Source organism: Mustelus asterias, chromosome 7 (assembly GCF_964213995.1).
Source record: "Mustelus asterias chromosome 7, sMusAst1.hap1.1, whole genome shotgun sequence".
NCBI classification, from domain to species: Eukaryota; Metazoa; Chordata; class Chondrichthyes; order Carcharhiniformes; family Triakidae; genus Mustelus; species Mustelus asterias.
Genome location: NC_135807.1, coordinates 4692364 through 4713663, shown reverse-complemented (window position 1 = coordinate 4713663; position 21300 = coordinate 4692364). Strand labels below are relative to the sequence as shown.

Genomic DNA, 21300 nt, shown 5'->3' with positions numbered 1-21300 from the left:
TGAGTGGTGGGGGTGAGTGGTGGGGGTGAGTGGTGGGGGTGAGTGGTGGGGGTGTGTGGTGGGGGTGTGTGGTGGGGGTGTGTGGTGGGGGTGAGTGGTGGGGGGTGTGTAGTGGGGGTGTGTGTTGGGGGTGTGTGGTGGGGGTGAGTGTGGGGATGTGTGGGGTGTGTGGTGAGGGTGAGTGGTGGGGGGTGTGTAGTGGGGGGGTGTGTTGGGGGTGTGTGGTGGGGGTGAGTGTGGGGCTGTGTGGGGTGTGTGGTGGGGGGGTGTGGTGGGGGTGTGTGGTGGGGGTGTGTGGTGGGGGTGTGTGGTGGGGGTGAGTGGTGGGGGTGAGTGTGGGGATGTGTGGGGTGTGTGGTGGGGGTGTGTGTTGGGGGTGAGTGTGGGATGTGTGGTGGGGGTGAGTGGTGGGGGTGTGTGGTGGGGGTGTGTGGTGGGGGTGAGTGGTGGGGGTGTGTGGTGGGGGTGTGTGGTGGGGGTGAGTGTGGGGATGTGTGGTGGGGGTGAGTGGTGGGTACGGAGAGGGGCTTGCGACTGTTTTGAACTCCTTTGACCAGCGCATTAACACCTGGTGTTTGCAGAGCTGGAGCAGTAAGTGTGGTTTTTCTGATGGTCAGAGGTACATTTCGAAGCAATGTCTTTGATGAAGAATCCAGAGATGTGATATTGTGATTACTCAGACTGTCAGATAGAAGTCATTTCCTTATTGGGAAATAATGCTGGTTGGTGTTGGAAGGAGTGTGAAACCTGATAAATCCACAAGTGTAAGTATTCAGGTTAAAGGGGATGAAACTCCCTCAGACTATGTTTTCATGTTGGCTTTAACGTCAAGTTTCAATATCTCCTTATATAGTCGCAGAGAGGGGCTGATTGTATCTGGCCACAGTTCATTGGAGCGCTGTGCCCAATCGCTTTCCAGATGCTGTACATTCAGGTGACGTTCCAAAGGTGGATTTGGGAAGCTGTGTTTGCTTTGTAAAACCCTTCAAAGGGAAGGATCAATGGCAAATATTCTGGGAACGCAGCACCAGGAGACACAGGCGAGGGAGTGATTGTCCTGGGTAACCGTGGAGACTCCAGTCAGTGTATTACCTTTCCAACCCCAGTCAGGCCATTGAACCTCTAGCTCTTGTCACGCTATCAAGACCAGCATCTGTTGCCTATCCCTAATTGCCCTTGAACTGAGTGATTTGCTTGGTCATTTCAGAGGGCAGTTAGGGTTCAACCACATTGCTGTGGATCTGGAGTCACATGTAGGCCAGACCAGGTAAAGACGGCAGATTTCCTTCCCTAAAGGACGTTAGTGAACCAGATGGTTTTTTACGGCAATCTATGATATTTGTCATGGACGCTATCACTTGGTGAGCTTTCAATTCCAGACTTATTAATTGAATTTAAATTTCACCAGTGGGATTTGAACCTGTGTCAGGTAGCATTTGATCGCGATCCTTGCAAGCTTACAACGCAGACCGTACAATCTTTAAATAAGGTACCTTAGTCTGTATCGCTGCCCCATTAGTTGCCGAACACAACACAGTGGGCAACACTCTTGACTCTGTACGAGTGTTGTGGGTTCAAATCCCACTCCAGGAACTGAAGCCCAAAATTCAGGCTGGACGGAAAAGATTACCTGGCCGTTTTCACATCACTGCTGTGGGATCTTGCTGTGCGCGACTTGGCTGCTACGTTTCTCGTATCGCAACAAGTGACTGCACTCTGGGAGTAAGCACAAGGCTGTAAACCTCCTGGGGATGTCCTGAGACAGTGAAAGGCATTTCTCATAGAATCACACAGCGCGGCAGAGGCCCTTCGGCCCATCAAGTCTGCAGTGGCAGGGGAGAAACGCCTGACCTCCCACCAACTTCTCCTTCAAGCAAGAGTGTGGAAAATCATGAAGGTTTCTGACAGAGTGAATGAGGAGGTGGACGGTCCTGTGGCGCAGGGGGGAACATTCCTACCTCCGAGCCAGAATGTTGGGGTTCAGCTCCCAATCCCAACACCCGATGGCCTACAGAAGGTGTGCTCATTACCTGGCCAAACAGGCCGATTAAGGCCTCTTTCTAGTGGCCCTGACGACAGGCGGTAAAGTGAGAGAGAGTTTCCTGGTTAGTCACACTGCACAGGGCCACGGCAAACCACTGCAGTACTTTACCCAGCGTAACCATGGACCCAATCCAGAGGAGGTCCCTGGTCACCACACCTTCCTTAAGGCACCCTGAAAGAGGAGGAGGGCCTGCTTCCAGTGATGGGATGTTCAATACCCAGAGGGGATGCATCTCACATCATTTGAAGTCTGGAGTGAGGGAAGATGAGGGATTATTATTTTTTTCATGGGTGTTGTGATCTGGAAGGCACTGCCCGCAAGGCCAGTGAAAACAAATCCAACAGCAACTGAAAGAAGGGAATTGGATGAAAGGAACTATTTGCAGGGCAGAGCGGGGAGCAATGGGACAAGTTGGATAACTGTATCAAAGAGCTAGCACAAGCACAATGGGCTGAATGGCCTCCCTCTGCAGTGTATCATTGGTTAATGCCACAAGCCCAAGATCCTATCAGAGTCCATCTTCACCCAGAGAGTGGTCAGCTTGTCGAATTCGCTGTCACAGGAAGTAGTTGAAGCCAAAACTTTGTAAGTTTTCAAGAAGGAGTTAGATATAGCACTTGGGGCTAAAGGGATCAAAGGATATGGGGGGAAGGCGGGAATCAGGATATTAAGCTGGATGATCTGCCATGATCATAATTAATGGGGAGGTGATGGCCTAGTGGTATTAACGTTCGACTATTAATCCAGAAACTCAGATAATGTTCTGGGGACTCGGGTTCAAATCCCGCCACGGCAGATGGTGGAATTTGAATTAAATTAAAAAAATCTGGAATTAAGAATCTACTGATGACCATGAAACCATTGTTGATTGTCGGAAAATCCCATGTGGTTCACTAATGTCCTTTAGGGAAGGAAATCTGCCATCCTTACCCGGTCTGGCCTACATGTGACTCCAGCGCCACAGCAATGTGGTTGACTCTTAACTGCCCTCTGAAATGGCCGAGTGAGACACTCAGTTTAAGGGTGACTCGAGATGGGCACGAAATGCTGGCCAGCCAGCGACGCCCATGTGCCATGAATGAATGTAAAAAAAGAATGGCGGAGCAGGCTTGAAGGGCCGAATGGCCTTCTCCTGCTCCTATTTTTGATGTTTCTGTGACAGACAGTAGTTGGCGAAATGGCAGGTAGTTTGCCAGTGTCCAGTGATGTTAATCTGTGTAGCCTCTGGTGGAGGCCCAGCCTAGGTATATATCGCTATTAGAAAAAGAGACATTAACTGCGCTGGAGAGCATCTAAATTCTCTGGGTTTAGGTCGACACCATGTCGAAGGAAAGAGTGAGTGTTCTTGCCTGGACGCTATTTAAGTGTGTTTTTGAATTTGTGAGTAGCTTGGTCTCAGGACTGTTAAGCATGCTGCTGTGTTTCCATTTGTATCTGACATTCCACTGACCAAAAGGCTAAAAGCTCCAGAGACTCGGCGAAGATCACATCCCCTCATTTCCCGACAATTTATTCGGCTATATACTCCTTATCCTCTCTGGTGACTGAAGTGAAGAAGCAGCCTTCACATCGCCCAGGGACCCCGTCATCTCAGCAAAGAACTGATTTACTTACCTGGCAAGTGCTCTCTGCAGGAAAGCTGCTTTTGTTCTTCCAAGCATGAAAAAACCTTTTGGTTCGATTCGATGGGCCACGCACTCGCTTCCTCTTTTAAGCAAATGGGCTGCGCATTCCAATGCATCGGGAACTCAGAATCATGAGTCTGCAGAGCTGGCCCGTCGGAAATCTCTCATAACCTTCACGCACTCTTCCGTACTAACTCCCTCCCTTGTGTCACTGAGCTGACCACATTTGTTAGCACTACTGCCTCACAGCGCCAGGGACCCAGGTTCGATTCCGGCCTTGGGTGACTGTGCGGAGTCTGCAAGTTCTCCCCGTGTCTGCGTAGGTTTCCTCCCACAGTCCAAAGATGTGCAAGTTAAGTAGATTGGCCATGCGAAATTGCCCCTTAGTGTCCAAATATGTGCAGGTTAGGTGGATTGGCCATGCTAAATGCCCCTTAGTCATAGAAGACAGAGGGTGGTAGTGGAAGGGTCTTTTTCCGGCTGGAGGCCTGTGACTAGTGGTGTTCCGCAGGGCTCTGTATTGGGACCTCTGCTGTTTGTGATTTATATAAATGATCTGGAAGAAGGAGTAACTGGGGTGATCAGTAAGTTTGCGGACGACACAAAACTGGCAGGACTTGCAGATAGTGAGGAACATTGTCAGAGGCTACAGAAGGATATAGATAGGCTGGAAATTTGGGCAAAGAAATGGCAGATGGAGTTCAATCCTGATAAATGCGAAGTGATGCATTTTGGTGGGAATAATGTAGGGAGGAGCTACACGATAAATGGAAGAACCATAAAGGGTGTAGAGACGCAGAGGGACCTGGGTGTGCAAGTCCACAGATCTTTGAAGGTGGCGTCACAGGTGGAGAAGGTGGTGAAGAAGGCATATGGCATGCTTGCCTTTATAGGACGGGGCATAGAGTATAAAAGTTGGGGTCTGATGTTGCAGATGTATAGAACGTTGGTTCGGCCGCATTTGGAATACTGCGTCCAGTTCTGGTCGCCACACTACCAGAAGGACGTGGAGGCTTTGGAGAGAGTACAGAGGAGGTTTACCAGGATGTTGCCTGGTATGGAGGGGCTTGGTTATGAGGAGAGATTGGGGAAACTGGGGTTGTTCTCCTTGGAAAGACGGAGGATGCGGGGAGACTTAATAGAGGTGTATAAAATTATGAAAGGCATAGATAGGGTGAACGGTGGGAAGCTTTTCCCCAGGTCGGTGGTGACGTTCACGAGGGGTCATAGGTTCAAGGTGAAGGGGGGGAGGTTTAACACAGATATCAGAAGGACATATTTTACACAGAGGGTCGTGGGGGCCTGGAATGTGTTGCCGGGCAAGGTGGTGGAGGCGGACACACTGGGAACGTTTAAGACTTATCTAGACAGCTATATGAAGGGAGTGGGAATGGAGGGATACAAAAGAGTGGTCTAGTTTGGACCAGGGAGCGGCGCGGGCTAATTGTTCTTTGTTTCTCGTTTCAAGGCTTCATTCTACGATCATCTTGCTGGTGCCAGTACAGAGCGAGACTGCGGATAGTTGGGAACCTGTCTCGGGGGCAGGGAATTCAGATGGTGTTCGTAAAGCAGAAGTGGAAATGAATAGGGTTGGGAAGCATTTTCTGATCAGGGCCAGTGTGATCTCCTGGACTCGTTTCGATCGCCTCAGGGGGTCGGAGAGGAATTTCCCAGATTTTTTTTTCCCCATATTGGCCCTGGGGTTTTCACTCTGGGTTTTCGCCTCTCCCTGGAGATCACATGGTCTGGAATGGGGGGGTGGGGGTGAGTTAATAGGTTGTGATGAACAAAGCATCGTAGCTGTGAGGGACAGCTCGGTGGATAGGATATTGGTATGTAGATAGGCTGGAAAATTGGGCGGGGATCCTGGATTCAGGATTCAATCCTGGACCGGGGAGCGGCGCGGGCTTGGAGGGCCGAAGGGCCTGTTCCTGTGCTGTATTGTTCTTTGTTCTTTGTTAGTGTCCAAAGATGTGCAGGTTAGGTGGATTGGCCATGCTAAATGCCCCTTAGTGTCCAAAGATGTGCAGGTTAGGTGGATTGGCAGTGCGAAATTGCCCCTTAGTGTCCAAAGATGTGCAGGTTAGGTGGATTGGCCATGCTAAATGCCCCTTAGTATCTAAAGATGTGTAGGTTGGGTGGATTGGCCATGCTAAATTGCCCCTTAGTATCTAAAGATGTGTAGGTTAGGTGGATTGGCCATGCTAAATTGCCTCTTAGTGTCCAAAGATGTGCAGGTTAGGGGGCATTGGCCATGCTAAATTGCCCCTTAGTGCCCAAAGATGTGCAGGTTAGGTGGATTGGCCATGGCAAAAGCACAGGGTTATGGGGTTAGGACAGAGGGGAGGGCCTGGGTAAGATGCTCTTTCAGAGTCAGTGGAGACACAATGGGCTGAATGGCCTCCTTCTGCAGTCTAAGATTCCATGGACTCTATGTGTGAAGTCTCGATTCAAACCCCATGTGCCGCCAATAGCAGGGTTCACAGCAAAGAGTCCACTGGAAGGCCACAAGTGCTGTCGGTGCCCTGACAGAGAGGGCAGGAGAGCGGGGGTGGGGGGTGGGGGGGGGGGGGGGGGGGGCGCGTCATCTGGCTCACTCATGTTTTTTGGGGAAGGAAACCTGCTGTCCTTACCCGGTCTGGCCTACATGTGACTCCAGAGCCACAGCAATGTGGTTGACTCTCAACTGCCTTCCAATATCAACTAGGGATGGGCAATAAATGCTGGCCCAGCCAGCGACGCCCATGTCCCACGTATAAAAAAAACTGGATCTGCATTCACGAGAGTTCAGTAAAATGTGGTTTAATTGATGTAACATTCTGTAGGGGATTGACAGGGGAAAGGTAAACAGTTTTCCCTCGCTGGGGATCTCGAAATGGGCAGTTTTGCCAGTAATGGCCACATCCCAGGAATGAATAAAAGATATCTCTGCAAGGTCGCCGCTTAAGGCAGCAAAGTATCTTTCATGTAGCGAGGGCTATTAGCCAGCACTTGTACTGGGATATTGGAATGATAAATGACAAACATGAAGAGAAAATTCTCTTTTCCTTTGGACTAAACACAGATGAAATCTGGTACTGATTGATGAGATGAGTAACATGTACAATAAAGTCCCAGCTAGTTGTACATTGGCACTAGATAGAATAGAATGGAAAATACTTTTTAAAATCCTTTTAAGAGAGTGGGTGTCACTGGCTGGGCCAGCATTTATTGCCCATCCCTAATTGCCCCTTGAGAAGGTGGTGGTGAGCCGCCGCCGCCTTGAACCGCTGCAGTCCCTGTAGTGTAGGTACACCTCAGTGCTGTTAGGGAGGAAGTTCCAAGACTTTGACCCAGTGACAGTGAAGGAACCGCCGATATATTTCCAAGTCAGGATAGTGAGTGACTGGGAGGGGAACTTGCAGGTGGTGGCGTTCCCATGTGTCTGCTGCCCTTGTCCTTCTAGATGATAGTAGTTGGAGGTCGGAAGGTGCTGCCTAAGGAACTTTGGTGAAACTGGGGTTGTTTCCTGCAGTGCATCTTGTAGATGGTACACACGGCTGCCACTGTGCATTGGTGGTGGAGGGAGTGAATGTTTGTGGATGGGGTGCCAATCAAGCGGGGCTGCTTTGTCCTGGATGGTGTTGAGCTTCTTGAGTGTTGTTGGAGCTGCACCCATCCAGGCAAGTGGGGAGTATTCCATCGCACTCCTGACTTGTGCCTTGTAGATGGTGGACAGGCTTTGGGGAGTCAGGAGGTAAATTACTCACCACAGTATTCTCAGCCTCTGACCTGCTCTTGCAGCCACTGTGCTTGTACGGCTGGGTCCACTTCGGTTTCTGGTCAATGGTAACCCCAAGGATGTTGACAGTGAGGGACTCAGTGATGGTAATGCCACTGAATGTCAGGAGGAGGTGGTAATCTTCTCTCTTGCTGGAGATGGCATTGCCTGGCCCTTGTATGATATGAATGTTACTAGATACTATTCAGGCCAAGCTGAATGTTGTCCATGTCTTGCTGCATTTGCAGGACAAGTTTATTCAGGAGCACGAGCTTTTGGAGTACTGCCCCTTGACCAGGTGACTCACCTGATGAAGGAGCAGTGCTCCGAAAGCTCGTGCTACCGAATAAACCTGTTGGACTTTAACCTGGTGTTGTGAGACTACTTACTGTGCCCACCCCAGTCCAACACCGGCATCTCAACATCATTGCTCCGTTTGGACATAGTCTGAGGAATCGCGAATGGTGCTGAACATTGTGCAATCATCGGTGAACATCCCCACTTCTGACCTCATGACAGAAGGAAGGTGACTGATGACGCAGGGGTCTAGGACACTCCCCTGAGGGACTCCTGCAGAGATGTCCTGGGATTGAGATGATTGACCCTCCAGCCACCAAAACCATCTTCCTTTGTTTCAGGAATGACTGCAACCAGTGGAGAATTTGCCCCTGATTCCCATTGACTTCAACTTTGACCCCACACTGGGTGGAATGCTACTTTGATATCAAAGGCGGTCATTCTTGTCTCCTTCTTGAGTTCAGATTTAGATGAAAGCTGTCATGAGGTCCGGAGCTGGGTGGTCCCGACAGTCCCCAACCTGATGAAGACTGTCGGGACTGAGCGGGTTATTGTTGAGTAAGTGCTGCGTGATGTCGATGACACACTATCACTTTATTGATGATCAAGAGCAGACTGATGGGGTGTAATTGGCTGGGTTGGATTTGGCCTGTTTCTTGGGCACAGAACATACTGGGTAGATGCCAGTCTTATAGCTAGGCTGAGGGCACAGCAAATTCTGGGGCACAACTATTCAGTACTGTTGTTGGAATATTGTCAGGGTTCCGAGCCTTCGCAGTATTCAGCTGCTGCTTAATATCGCGTGGAGTGAATCTAATTGTCTGGAGACTGACACCTGCAACGCTGGGGACCACTGGAGGAGGCCGAGATGGATCATCCACTCAGCACTTCTGGCTGAAGATTGCTGCGAATACTTCAGCCTTATTGCAGAGCCTTTGGCTTTGATCTTTGGGTCCTCGCTGTCCACGGGGATGGTGCCAGAGGACTGGAGAGTGGCGAATGTTGTTCCTCTGTTTAAGAAAGGGAATAGAAATGACCCTGGTAATTATAGACCGGTTAGTCTTACTTCGGTGGTTGGTAAATTGATGGAAAAGGTCCTTAGGGATGGGATTTGCGACCATTTAGAAAGATGCGGATTAATCCGGGATAGTCAGCACGGATTCGTGAAGGGCAAGTCGTGCCTCACAAATTTGATAGAATTTTTTGAGGAGGTAACTAAGTGTGTTGATGAAGGTAGGGCAGTTGATGTCATATACATGGATTTTAGTAAGGCGTTTGATAAGGTCCCCCATGGTCGGCTTATGATGAAAGTGAGGAGGTGTGGGATAGAGGGAAAGTTGGCCGATTGGATAGGTAACTGGCTATCTGATCGAAGACAGAGGGTGGTGGTGGATGGAAAATTTTCGGATTGGAGGCAGGTTGCTAGCGGAGTGCCACAGGGATCAGTGCTTGGTCCTCTGCTCTTTATGATTTTTATTAATGACTTAGAGGAGGGGGCTGAAGGGTGGATCAGTAAATTTGCTGATGACACCAAGATTGGTGGAGTAGTGGATGAGGTGGAGGGCTGTTGTAGGCTGCAAAGAGACATAGATAGGATGCAAAGCTGGGCTGAAAAATGGCAAATGGAGTTTAACCCTGATAAATGTGAGGTGATTCATTTTGGTAGGACAAATTTAAATGTGGATTACAGGGTCAAAGGTAGGGTTCTGAAGACTGTGGAGGAACAGAGAGATCTTGGGGTCCATATCCACAGATCTCTAAAGGTTGCCACTCAAGTGGATAGAGCTGTGAAGAAGGCCTATAATGTGTTAGCTTTTATTAACAGGGGGTTGGAGTTTAAGAGCCGTGGGGTTATGCTGCAACTGTACAGGACCTTGGTGAGACCACATTTGGAATATTGTGTGCAGTTCTGGTCACCTCACTATAAGAAGGATGTGGAAGCGCTGGAAAGAGTGCAGAGGAGATTTACCAGGATGCTGCCTGGTTTGGAGGGTAGGTCTTATGAGGAAAGGTTGAGGGAGCTAGGGCTGTTCTCTCTGGAGCGGAGGAGGCTGAGGGGAGACTTAATAGAGGTTTATAAAATGATGAAGGGGATAGATAAAGTGAACGTTCAAAGACTATTTCCTCGGGTGGATGGAGCTATTACAAGGGGGCATAACTATAGGGTTCGTGGTGGGAGATACAGGAAGGATATCAGAGGTAGGTTCTTTACGCAGAGAGTGGTTGGGGTGTGGAATGGACTGCCTGCAGTGATAGTGGAGTCAGACACTTTAGGACCATTTAAGCGGTTATTGGATAGGCACATGGAGCACACCAGGATGATAGGGAGTGGGATAGCTTGATCTTGGTTTCAGATAAAGCTCGGCACGACATCGTGGGCCGAAGGGCCTGTTCTGTGCTGTACTGTTCTATGTTCTGTGTTCTATCTTTTGCACTGATGTGCGGGGTTCCTCCATCATTGAGGATGGGGATATTTGTGGAGCCTCCTCCTCCAGTGAGTTGTTTAATTGTCCACCACCATTCACGGCTGAATGTGGCAGGACTGCAGAACTCAGATCTGATCCATTGGTTGTAGAATCGCTTAGCTCTGTCTATTACTTGCTGCTTATGCTGTTTGGCAAGTAGTCCTGTTTGGTAGCTTCAGCAGGTTGACACCTCATTATGCCTGGTGCTGCTCCTGCCATGCCCTCCTGCACTCTCCATTGAACCAGGGTTGATCCCCTGGTTTGATAGTAATGGTTGAGTGGGGGATATGCCGGGCCATGAGGTTGCAGATTGTGCTGCAATGTTGATGGCCCACAGCACCTCATGGATGCCCAGTCTGGAGTTGCCGGATCGGTTTGAAGTCTGTCCCATTTAGCACGGTGATAGTGCCACACAACACGATGGAGGTTATTCTCAATGTGCAGATGGGATTTTGTCTACAGATGCATCTGCAATGGATAGATTCATGAGGACAAGTTTAAAGCTGCTTTTACCTCTTGTTGGTTCCTGCACCACCTGCCGCAGTTCCAGTCGAGCAGCGATGTCCTTTAGCACCCGGCCAGCTTGGTCTGTGATGGTGCCACTGAGTGACTCTTGGTGAAATCCCCATCCAGAGTACATTCTGTGCCCTTGTCACCCTCAGCGCTTCCTCCAAGTGTTCAACATGGAGGAGTATAGATTCATCATCTGAAGGAGGACAGTACGTCATTCTCAGCAGGAGATTTCCTTGCCCATGTTTGACCTGGTGCCATGAGACATTTTTGATTTTTTTGATTTGATTTATTATTGTCACATGTATTAACATACAGTGAAAAGTATTGTTTCTTGTGCACTATACAGACAAAGTTCATAGAGAAGGAAAGGAGAGGGTGCAGAATGTAGTGTTACAGTCATAGCTAGGGTGTAGAGAAAGATCAACTTAGTGCAAGGTAGGTCCATTCAAAAGTCTGACAGCAGCAGGGAAGAAGCTGTTCTTGAGTCGGTCGGTACGTGACCTCAGACTTTTGTATCTTTTTCCCAACGGAAGAAAGTGGAAGAGAGAATGTCCGGGGTGCGTGGGGTCCTTGATTATGCTGGCTGCTTTGCCGAGGCAGCGGGAAGCGTAGACAGAGTCAATGGATGGGAGGCTGGTTTGCATGATGGATTGGGCTACATTCACAACCTTTTGTAGTTTCTTGCGGTCTTGGGCAGAGCAGGAGCTATACCAAGCTGTGATACAACCAGAAAGAATGCTTTCTATGGTGCATCTGTAAAAATTGATGAGAGTTGTAGCTGACATGCCAAATTTCCTTAGTCTTCTGAGAAAGTAGGTGCGTTGGTGGGCTTTCTTAACTGTAATGTCGGCATGGGGTCCAGAGTCAATGTTGAGAAGTCGCTGACTGTAGGCCGCTGTGCCAGCACTGCAGGGTCTGTGCTGTTGATGGAATGGTGGCTGGGACATCTGGCTGAAATCAAATTGTCGTGGTCCTTTTTCTCAAAGAGCATTCATAAAGTTGAGGGTCAGCCGGGGAGTGAAATCTTGACGGACTGTGTAACAGAACCATAAACTGGCTTATTCTGCACATTCATTTCTTCCACTTTTGATGGTTGTACCTCAGGAAAAAGTTTTAAAGTAAAGTTTATTTATTAGTCACAAGTAAGGCTTATATTAACACTGCAATGAAGTTACTGTGAAATTCCCCTAGTCGTCACAGTCCGGCGCCTGTTCGGGAAGGCAGGAACTGAGAACCTGGGAGCAAGAGGCCATTCAGCCCCTCCAGCCCATTCTACCATTCAGCCCCTCCGGCCCACTGCTATTTTGCAGAGAAGACTGAGGGGTGACCTGCTCGAGGTGCACAAGATTATGAGGGACATGGACAGAGTGGATAAGGAGCAGCTGTTCCCCTTAGTTGAAGGGTCAGTCACGAGGGGACATAGGTTCACGGTGAGGGGCAGGAGGTTAGGAGGGATGTGAGGAAAAGCCTCTTTACCGAGAGGGTGGTGACGGTCTGGAATGCGCTGCCTGGGAGGGTGGTGGAGGCGGGATGCCTCACATCCTTTAAAAAGTATCTGGATGAGCACTTGGCACATCATAACATTCAGGGCTATGGGCCCAGTGCTGGCAGATGGGATTAGGTGGGAGTTCAGGTGTTTCCAATGTGCCGGTGCAGACTCGATGGGCCAAAGGGCCTCTTCTGCGCTGTATGATTCTGTTTCCCAAGTCTCTCTACTGCTATCTCCTTTAAGATGCTCCTTTAAACCCCACCAAATTTCTGGTTGGCTGTATGTCCTTACATGGCCCGGTAGGGATGAGGTTTTGGTTGATAGTCCCCCCTGTGTAGCACCTCAGGACCTATCCACCTGCTGTAGAAACGCAAAACCTCGCTACTTATCGAGAGAAAGTACTTTCACATTTTATTTTTGTCACCAATACCGTCCAGAGGAACATCCTTGCACCATCTGCTTGTAGCGGTCTGCATTCCCATCCCAAGGGTATTCCTGAGGGAACATTCGGAGTTGCTGACCAGTGTTGCTGTGTGCCGAGGGAGTGAGTGTAAGAATTCCATGGATGATAGCTGGCGACAGGTGAAGATTGGATCACCGGCACAAGTCCAGCTTCCCCGGTATTCTCCGCACTCTCCGTGGTCATTGAGTTTCGTGCACTCCCCTCTTCTTCCCTCTGCTCCGCCAACACCTCGCCCGCCCGCCCGCCCTCGCACTTCCCAGCGCTTGTGGTGGAGTCAGTCAGTCCATCTTTCAGAAGGTTAAGATTACCTCACTCTTGTTTGGAAAGGCAAATGTCCTTGAGTGAATCTATCGTGCCAACAGTTCCCTGGAGCCTCCAGGCATCAAATTCCCCCAGCTGCCTGAACTATTTCTGGGCGTCTCAGATGTGTTCCGATTTAGAATGGAGAGACAAATCTCTGAGGAGCAAATATTAGCTGGTGAGACACAGAAGTGCCATTAGCCAATGCCTGGTGTTAGTGTCTCGTTCATCTGCTCTCACTGCATTTTTAACCTCTCATTTCTACATGTAAATGGTGACTACAAAAGTACTTCAATGTCTGTAAAGCGCTTTGGGACATTCTGAATTGGTGAAAGGCTTCGTATAAATACAAACCTATCTGTCTTTTGCTCTCTCTTTATTCCTGTTCTCTCTCTCTGCCTCTGTTTCTGTCTGTCGCCTCACTCTCTGTCTCTCTCTTTCTGTCTCTCTTGTTCTGTCTCTCTCTATCTTTTTCTGTCTCTCTCTCTCTCTTTGTCTGTCTGTCTCTGTCTCTCTCTCTGTCTCTCTCTCTGTCTCTCTCTCTGTCTCTCTCTCTGTCTCTCTCTCTGTCTCTCTCTCTCTGTCTCTCTCTCTGACTCTCTTTCTCTCTCTCTGTCTCTTTCTCTCTTTTTCTTTGCCTCTCTTGCTCTCTATCTCTCTCTCTGTCTGTCTCTCTCTCTCTATCTTTCTGTCTCTCTCTCTCTGTCTCTCTCTGTCTCTCTCTATCTATCTCTATCTCTTTCTCCTTGTCTCTCTTTCTCTCTCTGTCTCTCTATCTCTCTCTCTCTCCTGTGCTTCTGATGGTTCAATCTGATGCACAGACAGAGAGAGAGGCTCTTGCTGTTACTGAGATTCTCATTCAGGTCCCTGATCAACTTGATAACCCCAAATAACGGAGGCAGATGATTGCGTGTGAGGGGTCCCGCTGACAGTCTGGGGAGGGTCTTGGACATCACTATCAGCTTATGGAGGGCGAACGATTGGAATTGGATGATTTATTCAGCTGAGGTTTCACTTCAAAAGTTGGAAATTTCTTGCATCCCCTCAGGTGTGAAACAGTATCTGGGATGTCTGGGGTTCTGGGCAGCATGCCCATTCTCTGACAGCACTGCAGAGGTTTTCACTCCTCACAAGCCTAGTCATCCTGTGTGCTCTGACCCTGTGAGAGAGGCTTATAGATGTAATCAGACCCTAGATATTTCAGGAGGGCTATGGAAGGAGATGTGTTCCGCAGCCTGTTGGAACCAGCTGAAAGGAAAGTGCTCAAATCTTGCTGAGCCTGTTTCATTCCCGCAAGGTCTCCAGCAATGGTATGTGAAAGTCTCACAGGAGTGTTGAAAGGGATGGGGAAGGATTGGTATTCTAGCCTTCTGGAACTGTACCAAGCTATTGTTACACTGGCAGTGACTGCGCACTCTCTCACTATCAGAGTGATGGGAATGTTGGTGGTTACTAACCCATGGCATTCCTGTTCCACTGTGAGTGACAGTGCTACACATGGACATTCTCCAGGGCTTCCTCATGGATAAGAACATAAGAAATAGGAGCAGGAGTAGGCCATCTAGCCCCTCGAGCCTGCCCCGCCATTCATCAAGATCATGGCTGATCTGAAGCGAATCAGTTCCACTTACCCGCCTATATCGTATGTAACCACATCTTTGCAATGTGATGCCAAGGTTTTTCTTTCTTTATTCTTACATGGGCTGGGCCTGCATTTGTTGCCCATCCCAAGCTGCCCTTGAGTGGCTTGCTAGGGCCATTTCCAAAGTCCATAGATCCACAGTGATGTGCAGTTTAGGTGGATTGACCATGCTAATTTGCCCCTTAGTGTCCAAAGATGTGCAGCTTAGGTGGATTGCCCATGCTAACTTGCCTCTTAGTGTCCAAAGATGTGCAAGTTAGGGGGATTAGCCATGTTAAAGGGCCCCTAAGTGCCCCAAGCTGTGTAGGATCAGTGGATTGTCCATGGTAAATATGTGAGGGTCGAGGATAGGGCATGGGTTGAATGCTCTTTCGGGGACTTGGTGTCAATTTGACAAGCTGAATGGCCTCCTTCTGCACTGTAGGGATTCTATGATTTCAGGGGACAGTTGAGAGTCAACCACATTGCTGTGGCTCTGGAGTCACATGTAGGTCAGATCGGGTAAGGACGGCAGATTTCCTTCCTAAAGGACATTAGTGAACCAGATGGGTTTTTGTGACAATCGACAATGGTTTCATGGCTGACTTTCAATTCCAGGTTTATTTAATTGAATTCAAATTCCACCAGCTGCCGTGGTGGGATTTGAACCTATGTCCCCTGGGCCTCTGGATTACTAGTCCATTGACATTCCCATTACACCACTGTCTCTACACTGCCCATCCCCAAAGTGAGGCCAGAGCATGTGGATTGTATTTCCGCCTTTTGGAAGGATCATTCAAAGGACTGGACTCGTGGTCTGACTTAGAATCGTAATGTCATGTAGCACAGAAGGTGGCCATTTGGCCCTTTACTTCTGTTCCAGCTCTTTGAAGAAAGCTTCCAATTTATTCCCGCTCACTGGCTTTTCCGACACATGAATTATCTTCAAGCATGTGACCTTTGAAAGTTCTCATGCATTCTGATTCCACCGCCCTGTCTTTCAGGTCTAAGTAACCCTCAAGTGTGTGGGAATTACAATTCATTTAACTTCTTGTTCTTTCATCAATTACTTTAGTCATAGACTCAGAGGTTTACAGCAAGGTAACAGGCCCTTCAGCCCAACTTGCCCATGCCGCCCAGTTTTTGCCACCAAGCTCATCCCAATTGCCCGCATTTGGCCCATATCCCTCTATACCCATCTTACCCATGTAACTGTCTAAATGCTTTTAAAAAGACGAAATTGCACCCGCCTCTACTACTGCCTCTGGCAGCTTGTTCCAGACACTCACCACCCTCTGAGTGAAAACATTGCCCCTCTGGACACTTTTGTATCTCTCCCCTCTCACCTTAAACCTATGCCCTCTAGTTTTAGACTCCCCTACCTTTGGGTAAAGATGTTCACCTTATCTATGCATGCAGGTGCAGCAGGCGGTAAAGAAGGCAAATGGTATGTTGGCCTTCATTGCGAGAGGTTTTGAGTACAGGAGCAGGGATGTATTATTACAATTACGATGTGGAGATGCCGGCGTTGGACTCGGGTAAACACAGTAAGAGTTTTAACAACACCAGGTTAAAGTCCAACAGGTTTATTTGGTAGCAAATGCCATAAGCTTTCGGAGCGCTGCTCCTTCATCTGATGGAGTGGAAATGTCCACTCCATCTGACGAAGGAGCAGCACTCCGAAAGCTTATGGTATTTGCTACCAAGTAAACCTGTAGGACTTGAACCTGGTGTTGTTAAAACCCTTGTTGCAATTATACAGGGCCTTGGTGAGGCCACACCTATAGTATTGTGTGCAGTTTGGGTCTCCTTTTCTGAGGAAGGATGTTCTTGCTCTTGAGGGAGTGCAGTGAAGGTTTACCAGGCTGATTCCGGGGATGGCGGGACTGATGTATGAGGAGAGATTGACTAGGTTAGGATTGTTTTCACTGGAGTCCAGACGAATGAGGGGGGATCTCATAGAGACTTATAAAATTCTAACAGGACTAGACAGGGTAGATGCAGGGAGGATGTTCCCGATGGTGGGGGGAGTCCAGAACCAGGGGTCACAGTCTGAGGATTCAGGGTAGACCATTTAGGACGGAGATGAGGAGACATTTCTTCACCCAGAGAGTGGTGAGCCTGTGGAATTCATTACCACAGGAAGTAGTTGATGCCAAAACACTGAATGTATTCAAGAGGCGGCTGGATGTAGCACTTGGGGCGAATGGGATCAAAGGTTTTGCGGAGAAAGCAGGATTAGGCTATTGAGTTGGATGATCAGCCATGATCGTGATGAATGGTGGAGCAGGCTTGAAGGGCCGAATGGCCTCCTCCTGCTCCTATCTTCTATGTTTTTATGCCCCTCATTATTATAGATCTTTATAAGATATATAATCTTTATAAGATTTATAATAAACATAGTCTTCTATGCTCGAGGGAAAAAAGTCCCAGTCTATCCAGCCTCTCCTTATAACTCAAAGCATCAAGTCCCGGTAGCATCCGAGTAAATATTTTCTGCACTCTTTCTAGTTTAATAATATCCTCTCTCTACTTCAAAATTCTATATTTTGAATCTTTTTTTTGAGAAACAACTCTATTGGACCTTCCCGTAGATTTCTCAACTGTAAGGAGCACAACCCCAACTTCTCCAGTCGACTGATGTTCCCCGTCACAGATATTATCCCGGGAAACCTCCTCTCTGGCTTCTCCGAGATCTTTGACACTATGCCGAAAGTGGTGGTATCCAGAGATGCACGCACTGCTCTGACTGAGGCCCTGGCAGAGACTTGTAAATATTCAGTAGGACTGCCTTCCTGCATTGAAGAAAAGGTTAGGTATTCAGAGTCATGCCTTTCCTAAAGTAACCCAGAGAAGCTAACCCCATTGCCCACTGAGTTGCTAACTAAGGATTGTAAGTTTAAAACCGAATCATCGCGAGCAGGAAGGGTTAGGTTTAGATTGGAGGCTTGTTCCTGCCACAATCCACCTTAATTTCCAGGGTACTGTACTGTACGGGCAACAATGCAAAGCGTTCATGGGCTCAATGCTGGGTTCCAGAAAGTTAAAGTTTATTTATTAGTCACAAGTAAGGCTTACATTAACACTGCAATGAAGTTACTGTGAAATTCCTCTCGTCGCCACAGTCTGGCGCCTGTTCGGGTCAATGCACCCTAACCAGCACGTCTTTCAGAGTGTGGGAGGAAACCGGAGGGAACCCACGCAGACACGGGGAGAATATGCAAACTCCACACAGATAGTGACTCAAGCCAGGAATCGAACCCAGGTCCCTGGCGCTGTGAGGCAGCAGTGCGAACCACCGTGCCGCCCATGGAAGGACATTTAATGGGCTGAATGGTGGCAGACCAGAATCCTGCCAAATTCTGGGCGGGAACACCCGTGGCTGAACTCCCTGTCCCACCACCAATCGGAGCACCGAAGTGACCAATTAATGGCACCCTCAGGGCCTCATCCCACCACCACTGGTATTAACCGGAACCAGGGGACGTAGGTTCAAGATAAGTGGCAGTAGGTAGAGAGGGGACATGAGGAAGAACTTCTTTACGCTGAGGGTGGTGGGTAACTTTTCTACACACACTGGCAAATGTCCTTAATAGTTCAAATAGAAATTAGAAGCAGGAGGAGGCCATTCGGCCCTTCGAGCCTGCTCCACCATTCATTCTGATCATGGCTGATCATTGAATTCAACATCCTGATTCCCCCATTTCCTTGATCCCTTTAGTCCCAGGAGCGATATCTAATGGTAGTTTTAAAACGACTATCTTCTCATCCTGGGGATGGATTATGGATGGAATATTCAAGTGTCGGGTTTTCAACACAGAGAGTAAGAAGGAAGGGTTTCCACAATTAACAATTATAAATCGAGCGATTTGCAATAATTCGCACAAAAAACGACATGGATGATGGGGATGAGAATTTGATTTAACTCAGCAGGTTGTTGTGGTCGGGAAGGCGATGCCTGAAAGGGCAATTCAACAGAAACTTTCACAAGGGAATTGGAGAAATAGTTAAGGTGTAAAGTTTATTTATTAGTGTCACAAGTAGTCTACATTGACACTGCAATGAAGTTACTGTGAGAATCCCGAGTCGCCACACTCTGGCGCCTGTTCGGGCTGTGTAATGACTTCAATCAGGCCATTGAGGTTGGCCTATTGGATCACAAAAAGATGTCCCTGATTAAGGATCCAATTGATGGGCCAATCAGGGAGTCTTTGCCTTGTGATAAACGGGGCGTGTCAGTTCCTCTGGCACTCCCGAAGGTAGCCTGCTGACTGATAGCACTCTGTGTACTGCTGTTGGGATTGTAAATAAAGGGATTCTGGTGAAGGACGTCTGCCTCTGAAGATGTATTCCAGGTGCACTGAGGGAGAACTTAGCCTGGGCAATGCATCTAACCAGTACGTCTTTCAGACTGTGGGAGGAAACCGGAGATCCTGGAGGAAACCCACGCAGACACGGGGAGAACGTGCAGACTCCGCACAGACAGTGACCCAAGCCGGGAATCGAACCCAGGTCCCTGGCGCTGTGAGGCAGCAGTGCTAACCACTGTGCCACCGAAATAGTTGAAAAAGAAAGTATAAATTGCAGGGGTGCGGGGAAGGGAAGAAGTGGAACTAATTGGATGGGTTTTACAAAGAGCCAGACAGTCACGATGGGCTGAATAGCCTCTTCTGTATGATTCCATGATCTCTAACTGTCCAAATGTACAGTGTCGGTGGAGATCCAATAAATCTCAACCAACATTCTTGCGGCTAACCTGTGTTTGCTTTTCCCTGCTGTTCCAACGCTGACTGTCAGATTGCATTCAATACCTGGAATGTTCCGGCAGTGGAACAAGTCCACGTTTCCTCCGCACTCTGAGCTTGAACTGGAAAAAAAACTCCTGAGAAGTTTACAACAGTAACCATGGTGATGGTGAAGAAAGACTTAGCCCGCGCGCGATCTTACCGTTCGTTCACGCCACACTCCCGCTGCAGCGAAGACGGACAATTTGGTGGCCAACCAGATCCCCGTTCACTGCAGCGGGATTGGGAAAATCCAGTTGGCACGCATGATCAAAAAATTCCGGTCTTTGTCTTTTATCTTTTGTGTTCCTTTCTAAGGAAGGAAGACTTGCATTTGTATAGCACCCTTCTCAACTGCAGCAAGTCCCAAATTGCTTTACAGCCAGCGCTGTACTTTGTTGGAGTTTAGTCACTGTTGTAATGTACAGAACGTGGCATCCAGTTTGCACGTAGCAACCTCAAACAGCACTGTGACAATGGCCAGGTCATCAACTTAAAGGCCCACCAACGCCTCAGCTTTCTCAGGAGGCTAAGGAAATTCGCCATCCCAACGACAGACAACCCGAAGGTCGTTTACTTCACAGGATGGTTTCCTGAAAGGTTTTGAGTCAAGAAAACATTTAAATCTCATGAAGGAAAAAAAATTCCCTGGACGGAGGAGAGGGGGTGGAGTGGAGGGTTGGTATTGGGTAGGTGATGGTAGGGGGTTGTGGGGTGGACAGTTGGAGGTGTAGGATTGGAGTCAGGGGACCAGGTTGGGCAGGGGGAGGTTGGGTAGTCAGAGGTGTAGGGTAGGTAGATAGAATGGGGGGTGGGTCGGCAGGGTAGGCAGGTAGGTTGGGGGGGGGGTGGTAGGTGGCAGGAGGGTAAGTAGGTTGGGGGACCTACCAGGTTGGGGGTAGGTGGTTAGGGGGTAGGCAGGGCATGGGGTAGATTGGGGTTGGGTATGTGGCCAGGGGAGTAGATGGGGGTAGGTTGGAGGTGGGTAGGCAAGGTTGGGATAGGCAAGGTTGGGATAGGCAAGATTGGGATAGGCAGGGTTGGGATAGGCAGGGTTGGGGTAGGGGCATGGGGTAGGTGGGTGAGCAGTAGGCCTGGGTTGGGATAGGCGGAGAGGGGGGTAGGTGGCTGGGAGTGGGGAATTTAAAAGGCGTGTGAGCAGCAGGGGATTCTTTGTTGGGGGAGTTTCTCTCCACAGGAAATTCCCATCGGCAAATCCACGGTCACCCGTCCTCAATGGAACCTGGGTGACTCTGAACTCCCCTCACCCAGAGCATTCGCAACTTTCATTTCCCTAGCGCCTATCACACAGTGAAATATGCCAAGGCGCTTCCCAGGGGCAGCATCTGATCAAGGTGGCCACAGAAGGTGAGAGACTCGGTCAGGTGACCAGAAGCTTGGTCACAAGAGGCGGGTTTTGAGGAGCATGGAGGAGGAGAGCGAGGCTGGGAGGTCTGGGGAGCGAATTCTAGAGCGTTGGGACTGCCGCCAATGGCCGAGCGATAGAGCGATGCGGAGGCTGAGATTAGTGCAGTGCCGATGGTCTGGAAGAGGTTGCGAAGGTGGGTGCGTGGTGATGGAAGAGGGCGATAAATATCTCCGTGATTGGTGTGAAACCTGGTGTGAAATTCTCTTCCTGTCGAACTGTCCGTACGAACTCGCTGACCTCAGCAGATTGGCTGGCCAAGGATGTTAAGAGATAAGTCGCTAAGGTGGCGAAATGGAGTTAGAAGAAAGACCAGCCATGATCTTATTGGATGATGGGATAGGCTTGAGGGGCTGAACAGCCTTCCCCCTGTTTCTGAGTATCCGGCCCCAGTTTTGATAGTTCCTGCCACAGGCAGGATGGGCTGAATAGCCTCCTTCAGTGCGTGTTGATTAAAACGAAGTCTCCAATTAATCCCAGTCCCACTGCTCTTTTCCCATAGCTGTGCAAATA

General features: G+C 49.0%; 1 protein-coding gene across 4 annotated transcripts in view; it reads left to right on the top strand.

The window, feature by feature from the left end:
- znf521 (zinc finger protein 521) overlaps nt 1-21300 on the top strand; it is a 474497-nt gene that overhangs the window by 105413 nt on the left and 347784 nt on the right. The window lies entirely within an intron of this gene.